Source organism: Trichechus manatus, unplaced genomic scaffold (genome assembly GCF_000243295.1).
Source record: "Trichechus manatus latirostris isolate Lorelei unplaced genomic scaffold, TriManLat1.0 scaffold00048, whole genome shotgun sequence".
NCBI lineage: Eukaryota > Metazoa > Chordata > Mammalia > Sirenia > Trichechidae > Trichechus > Trichechus manatus.
Window position 1 is genome coordinate 8,312,469 of NW_004443984.1, and position 8,481 is coordinate 8,320,949.

The window sequence follows — 8,481 nt, forward strand, 5'->3', positions numbered from 1 at the left end:
GAAAGTTTAAATGCAAAAGGAGAAAGTAAGTTAAAATACCCTGTAATCTTATCATACGGAGATATCCCGTATTTGTGTTTATTTAAAAAAACAAACGAAACAACAGAAAACCTTAAAAGAATGGGATTGTAGGATACATACTGAGGGGCTCTGCTTTTCACATCTTCCAAATCCTGTCCAGGTTTTTAAGCCATTTGGATGTGCTCTCATTCATTCCTTCTGGTAAGGTTTATTGTGATTCCCATTCTACAGATGATGAAAGAGAGGCTTAGAAAGTGAGTCAAGATCAGATAGCCAGCAAGTGGTCTCTAGCCGAGGTCCCTAACCATCGTGCCCCGGAGACTCCTGGAGGAGAAGGGAAGGAGGCACTGCTACTCCAGGAGATGCCAATGAATGCCCCTGGAGGGTGGGAATGATTGTGTTCCACACCCCCAGGGAAGTCTAGTCCCCTTGTCAGCCTTCTCCTAGGTGGTCCCAGAGATCTCTGGGCACTCAGAGTAAGGCCAGTGGGTTTAATATTTACTACCTCAAAGTACCGTGTCATGGAAAACCAGGGACTCTGGACTCTTCCTCTACCTCCAGGGTCTGGGAGTAGAGTGAGGGCAAACGCTCCACCAATTCCTCTAGCTCGAGTTTTCCATGTGGGTACAGGACTGGAGACAGCATGTGATGGGGAAGGCCCAGAATAGGGGCAGGCTCAAAGGCCTGAGCCCCTATCCCTCCTCCCACGTTCCCAGCTGTCTCAACTGAAAAGGGAGTGATGGACAATGGCCCAGGCTCTGGAGTCAGATTGCCTGGGTGCAAATCTGGTTCTACCACTGCTGTAGGGAAAAAACATCACAAAGTTTAGTAAAGCAAGAAGAGAGTTTTATTCAGCATATATTCAAAAAGGCAAAAGTGGGAAGCAGACAAGCATGCTGCTACAGCTAATGTCTGCCTGAATCCAAAGAACGTTACAGAATCATCAGTGTATTTTAACATCACGTTTAGGTAAAATCATTGAAAGCTTCATCTTTTCACCAATTGCCAATTGGCTAAAAACTGCTAGATCAATGTGATTCTACATTCTGAGTCATCTTTCTTAATAATCATTGGTACAGGTTTCAGTCAAGACAGTCAGGAGGGTCTTCTTCATTGGTCCAACAAATTTTCTATTCACTAAATGCTAATAGAAAAAAGATAAGAGTGGGAAGTCTTTTGTGTTCTATTCGGTTTATGTGACAGATTCTTTAAAAGATATTTTCCAAGATTGTCCTAGCTATTGTTTTTTTTTTTTTTCCTTGAAAACTTTTTTAAAAAGGAAAAATCCACTTCTGAAAGTACTATCAGCTCATGCTGCTACAATACAGTCGAGGAGGTTAGAATTTCCTTTACATATTTTACATTTGTATTTATATTTTTGTGTGAATATATTCGTTTGACTCTATAGGACCTAACAACACTTGTATCTTTTAGCCGCAGTGGGAAGTTATGTTGCTCCCATTTTCAACACATTCTTAAGTAAGCCATCGAAAGGGGTGGGCAATTGGTCTCTCTTATTTACCACTGTATACCCAGCACTTGGAGCCCTGGTGGCTCAGTGGTTAATAAGCTCGGCTGCTAACCAAAAAATCTGCACTTAGAATCCACCAGCCACTCCTTGGAAACCCTATGGGGCAGTTTTACTCTGTCCTACAGGGTTGCTATGAGTCGGAATCGACTAAACAACAATCAGTTACCCAGCACTTAGAACAGGGCTTAGCACATAGGAGGTGTCCAATAAACATTTCTGGAGTGAATTAAGCCATTATAGCTTGATTCTTCCTACTTGCGCTCTCAGGGAGGGGGCTGCCCCCAACTCTGTTCTCAAACACTGGTCATCCTATAGTTCCGTCCCAACTACTGACCTTGATTTTGTGTCTGATTCAATCCTAGAACTTTCACTGCACTGTTATTTTAATGGCTTATTGTCCATAATGGACTACAATGTGCTTTTTAACAAAATTGCAGTTAAAAATTGTTTAGCCTAGAATAAATGTATTTGCAAATATACACAGATGCTGCTCGTGCCTGCCCCCTCCCTCCTCATCTACCTCCTAGCCTGTTTGTTCACACAGTTCTTTATTTCACTGGGCGAAAACATCTACCAATGCAATGACATCCATGACCCTCTTACCTCCAAATATAAGTTCTCACGAAAATCTCATTAGTGGAGAGGCAGAGCAAATTGTATATTTTTTCGAGTCCCAACTGTTTGAATTTCATTATACCTGCTTTGCGATTCTTGTTAAGATGATGCACTTTGAGTGGCTGGCCATGTGGACCAGAGCTTATTTTCATGACTAGCCCAGGGTGATTTCGTAGTTACTGAGAGTCCCAGTGACAGTGACTGCTGGCTGCAAAGGGAAACTTGCAGGTGGGAGGTGGGAGGAGTGAGGGAGGGGCAGAAAGGCCTGAAAGGAAAATCACTAAGTAGAAGGGCAAAGATTTTCTGTGAATACTAGCATAAGAGTCCTGACTCCCCTCATTGTTGCTGAAAACGGAGGCAAATTGTTCATGTAACAACAAGGTACTGGCTTCAGATGTTCAAATCAGCATTGGTTAAACTGCCATTCAAGTTAATTTTCTTTCTAATATTCCCAGTTTGGACAGAGGCACTACCATTTTTCCAGCTCCGAGGCTTGAGGTTGTCACTTTGGAATTTTCTAGGGTGGTTCAGTGATGGAATTCTCGCCTTCCCTGCTGGAGACCTGGGTGTGATTCCCAGCTGCTGTCCCTCATGGGCAGCCACCATCCATTTGTCAGTGAAAGCTTGTATGTTTCTAGGATGCTAGACAGGTTTCAGCAGAGCTTCCAGACTAGGAAGACTAGAAAGAAAAAACTAGGAAGAAAAACTAGGAAGAAAAGGCCTGGCAATTTACTTCTGAAAATCAGCCAATGAAAACCTAGTGGATCACAGTGATTTGATCCCCAGCAGATTATGGGGCTGCTGCAGGACCGGGCAGCATTGCATTCCCTTGTCCATGAGGTCGCCAGGAATCAGGGGCCAACTCCACATCAGAGTTTAGTAGGCTACAAGTCCAAATTCAGGGCATCAGCCCCAAGGGAAGGCTTTCTCTGTTGGCTCTGGGGGAAGGTCCTTGTCATCAGTCTCCCCTGGGTCTGGGAGCATCTTAGCGTGGGTACCTCAGGTTCAAAGGACACACTCTGCTCCCAGCACTGCTTTCTTGGTGGTATGAGCTATTGTTTTTATATCTCAGGGCCCAGTTGATGTGTCCTTGTGAGTCCAGCTCCAGCTGGGTCACATTCTTTATGCTCAAGGACAGAGAATAATGACTCCAATATTATTTCCTAAATCACCATTTGCTAGCTGTGTGACCTTGAGTATGTAAGCCTCTCTGTACCTCAGTGTCTTCATCTGTGAAATGGAAATAATACTTAAGGTATAGAGTTATTGAGAGGTTTAAATAAGATAATCCATATAAATCCGTTGAAAGAGTGTATGGCACATAGTATGCATTCAATAAATATCAGCTGTTGCTATTATTATTTGAATGGACATCTGTATTAATCTGGATTCTAGTGGCAGGTAATAGAAAACTACTTCTGCTAGATTAATAAAAAGAGGAACTTATTAAAAGGGGTTTGTCCATGTCAGTCCAGGACAGAGAGGCAGCTAGGCATACAGAAGAGACTTGAAGCAGATATTTGATCAGTCACCAGCCCAGATCATTTTCTGTCTCTGAGTTTCTTCTACCTGCGTTTGCCTCGTTCTTCTCTCAGTCTCTGCAGACCCATTTTCTCCTCCTCCCAGTCCTTGCTCCAGGACATGGCCTCCCCAGGGCTCCCCAGGGAGACAGGTTGGATTGGTCACATGTCCACATCTGGGCCAATCAACTATGGACGGGGGTTGGGATCATGAGGTGCCCACATGGCAGCTCCCAAAGGAAAGGAAACTGGTAGATGAATGGGATGAGACACCCCAGATGATGAAATATGGTCATCTTATTTCCTTCTGTCAAACCACTTTTCCTCCTTGGGTCTCCAACTGAGAGGATACACTTTCGTCCCTGCTCTACCAGTCCTACTATATACTGGGCCTGCTTACAGCTTCCGTCATCCTGGGCAAAGCCCTACCCACAGCCCCTGTTGGTCTAAGTAGCCTTCACATGACACTCCCAACACACACACAGACACACACATACTCTTCTGACCACAGCTAATTGGGCCAGAAGGAGGGCCAGTCAGATTCATCTTTGAGAATTTAAACTAAGAGACCCTAAGGTGAGGGCAGTTGTTGACCATGGGAGATGGAAGGTCAGATTCTCCACATCAAGCCATATGGAATATGAAGACACAGAGCAGGCTGGGTGAGAGAGAGGAGAAGAGAGCAGTTACCCAGAGAGAAACTGAGGTAAGAGACTGGCAGCCGAGACACTGAGGACCTAGCTTCAGTCTCTGACTTTCCAGTTACCACTTCTAGGGGACTGGATGGGTTTAACTCTGCTGGGTCCATGGAATTCCCTAGAATTTGCAACTGCAGCGTCATAATTCCCCCACCACCACCCAAATTTTTATGTTTTGTATCACCAAAAATGTCCTGTCCAGAAAAATCCATGAGGTTCAATAATGTAACTTCCTTAGTTCTCCAGAGACAGGGGACATATGCATCCTTATTTCTTCTACCTGAAGCCCTATGAACGTGCATGTGGGCATGTGCCTCTGTGTGCCTAGAGTGTGCACCAGAATCACATCCATTTAAGGACACCTCGGATGCCTCACACCACAATACCCTCCTTGTCCCAATGTCACCTGACCTCCCACATGAGGACGAGGACAGAAAGCAACTTGGCTGAAATGACCATTATGGCTGCCAACCCAAGAATGAGGGCAATGCGTCTCCCAAGGGCAGTAGTGGAGGGTCCCAAGAATGAAGAGGGGGGAGACCTTCTCCAGGCCTCAGAACTGGGCTGGTCATGGCATGTCCAAGCAGAGCAGCATAAGACTTTCAGGAAAATATTAACTCCAAAGCACCAATCTTGGTGCTTCTGCACTCGGTTAGACACAGGGTATATTAGTTTGCTAGTGCTGTTATAACAGAAATACCATAAGTAAGTGTCTTTAATGAACAGAAATTTATTTTTGCACAGTTTAGGAGGCTAGAAGGCTGAATCCAGGGCATCGGCTCTAGAAAGGACTTTCTTTTTCTGTTGGCTCTGGGGGAATGTCTTTGTCTCTTTTCAGCTTCTGTTCCTCAGTTCCTAGGAGATCTTTATGTGGCATGGCACCTATCCTTCCCCCATTCATGCTTGCTTGCGTCTGTGTTTAATCTGCTCTTTTTATGCCTCAAAAGTGATTGGTTTAAAACACACCCCTACACTGATATGACGTAATTAACATAACAAAGAAAGCCCTATTCAAATGGGATTACACCACCACCTCCCCAACCAAGCCTGTGGCTCAGCCAAGACCTGGCCCCAACCTATTCTCTCCTCCAGCAAATAGTCGGCAAAGATTTATTCTGATTCAATGATTCAGTGAAGTTGTTGTTGTTGTTTTTTTTTGAGCATCTACTATGTGCTAGAAGCTGGCCATAGTTGAATCACACACACACACACAGGATGCTTCTTTACAGAAGCCACTGGTAATCCTGAATGTCTGTTTCCTATTTGTAAAATGACAAGATTGGACAAGGTGTGTTCTGGGCCCTGCCCTGCTAGGATAGTCTAAGCATGAGATGTCTCATTGCTATTGTGTTCTATGAAAATGGATGGTGGGCTATTTTATTCCCTATTTTCGGGCAGTTTTCCAGATGCTGTGTTTCCTAATCTCCCCATCGTCCCAATGCAGGGCTCTGTGTGGAGTAAACTCTCATCATTGTTGGCCTGAGATCCCAGATGCTGCTGGGGAGACTGGACAGGTTCCTGACCTCCTCCACGATGTCCCTGACTGGCTAAAGGGATGGTGGAGATTGGCAGAATTGACCCCAACGGGTGACATGTCAGCATTCGGAGCCTCCAACTGACCGGCTGATAGTTGGGCTCAGTGGCAGCGCCTGGGCTGGACCACGTTATCGGCCCTCCCCTCTGTCCTTCCTTAGCAACCAGTGGTTAGGCTACAAAATGTGCCCAGGACACCAGGAAAGTAGGAGAACCCTCTGAAATACAAACAAAACCAAGAACAAAGGTTAACTTCAACAATCTTATCAAGAATTTGTACTCAGTATAAATTTAAAAACCTGAAGTATGAACTTGTTTCAATTTTAACATACATATTAGGTATGTATTTGTGGTTTAATGTTACTTATATTTTGAATTATGTGCTGTAGTGAAATGAGTTCCTTTATATGATCTCTTGCCTTGGTTCTTTGGAAAAACAGCTTAACAGATTTTTCCCCTAACCCCTGAAGAGTTATTATCTTTCCTCTAGTTTTCTACCCCAGAGGGTTTGTTACTTTTGTCCAGGTTGATTGACATTTCCTGGGTAAACTGTAAACAAGGATGGTTTGATACTTTTTGCCTGGCCCTGGGCCGCAGCCTGCTCTGTGACTGGTATGCACCTTGCAGGGATTGGTCAACAGACTGTGCAGATGAGGTGAGTTGTAGCTTACTATGCAAATGAAGTGTCTGTAGCCTACCAATAGGGCATTGTCAGTTTGTGGCCCTGGTGGGAGTGACCGTGCCTTGAAATTGACAAGGAGTTTGTATATTTAAGTAGCCAGCCTCACAGAGGTTTTTTGAGACAGAAAGAGGCAGGAAGAGAAGAAGGAAGAAAGAAGAAGCAGAGAGAACGAGGAGGCAAGGAATCTTCTAAAAAGAGCTATAACATGGGTCAAGGGCTATAACACTGAAGACAGCGACAAGACTGGAAAGGAACCCAGTGGCAGAGTTGATGGTGACAGATGGCAGGGCCAAGAGGAACCTATCCTGAAGGGACTGAGAGGAGGCCTGCATGGCCAAGAGGAATTCAGAGTTGCCCTGCACTGAAGAAGGGGTACTGTGCCTACATGCTTCCTGATCCTGATCCTGAGTTGTAGCATGTTGATCCTGATCCCAGGTTGTACCTTGTTCCTTAATAAATCACTTAACTGTAAGTATGGTCTGTGAATTCTGTGTGGCCACTGCAGCAGATTATTGAATGAATCCAGCAGAGAAGTAGAAAGCACTGTAGGGAGGATGGCTGCTGTCAGAATTGGTAAAAAGGTTTGAGACTGAAACTATGTCTGACCTCCACCTCGTGGGAATCAGCTTTGTGCTGATGGTGATTCTCATTATCCCTCATGAAGTTAGACAGGTTCTGATGCTTCTACTACTACTACTACTACTGCCTTTTCACACATGTCCAGTTGTCATCGCGTTGATTCCGACTCATGGCAACCCCGTGTGTGTCAGAGTAGAACTACACTCCATAGGGTTTTCAATGGTTGGTTTTTAGAAAGTAGATCACCAGGCCTTTCTTCCGAGGTTCTTCTGGGTAGACTCAAATGCCAACCTTTCAGTTAGAGGCACCACAGTGCTCAGGCCATCTAAAGGTCTAAATTAGGACCTGGCAAAAGATTAGTCCAAAGGACTAATGAATCACAGCTACCAAGGCCTCCACCAGACTGAGTCCAGTACAGCTAGATGGTGCCCGGCTACCACCACTGACTGCTCTGACCGGGATCACAACAGAGGGTTCCGGACAGAGCTGGAGAAGGATGTAGAACAAAATTCTAACTCACAGAAAAAAGACCAGATTTACTGGCCTAAAGGAGACTGGAGAAACCCCAAGAGTATGGCCCCCAGACACCCTTTTAGCTCAGTGGTGAAGTCACTTCCGAGGTTCACCGTTCAGCCGGGGAGTGGACAGCCCCATGAAACCAAATGGGACTAATGAGGCAGAGCAGTCCAGGGACAAGGACTAGAAGGCAGAAGGGGACAGGAAAGCTGGTGATAGGGAACCCAAGGTTGAGTAAGGATAGTGTTGATGTGTTGTGAGGTTGTTAACCATTGTCATAATATGTGTGCTACTGTTTCATGAGAAACTATTTGTTCTGTAAACTCTCACCTGAAGTACAATAAAAAATAATAATAATAAATTAGGCCCTGGTGCTGGGAGTCATGTGACCCCACATCATTTCTCCTCTCTCCCTTGGCAGAAGACCGATGGACACAGAGCCCTGTCTGTTTTTTTATCACTGTTTCTTAAGATACCTTAAGATCTTATTTGCAAAACAACACGCAGCTTACCCAGTGTTAGCCCAGTCTGAGTGTTTTTGTTTATATTAATTTTTTTCCCAGGGGTGCAGTGGGAGGGAGGGAGATAGTGCCCACGGAAAACAATACTAAGGGTGTTAATTACTGCTTTCATTCCAAGCAAAACCTTTGCCAGTTGATCCTGGGCCAAAAGGAAAGTCCTGTACTCTTTGAGGTATTTTGGAAATAGGCAGGATGGGGATTCCACAAGAGAGTTGTGAATTCATGGCGCCAGGTGGCAGGCAGTGTGCTGCTTCTAGAGAGTTCT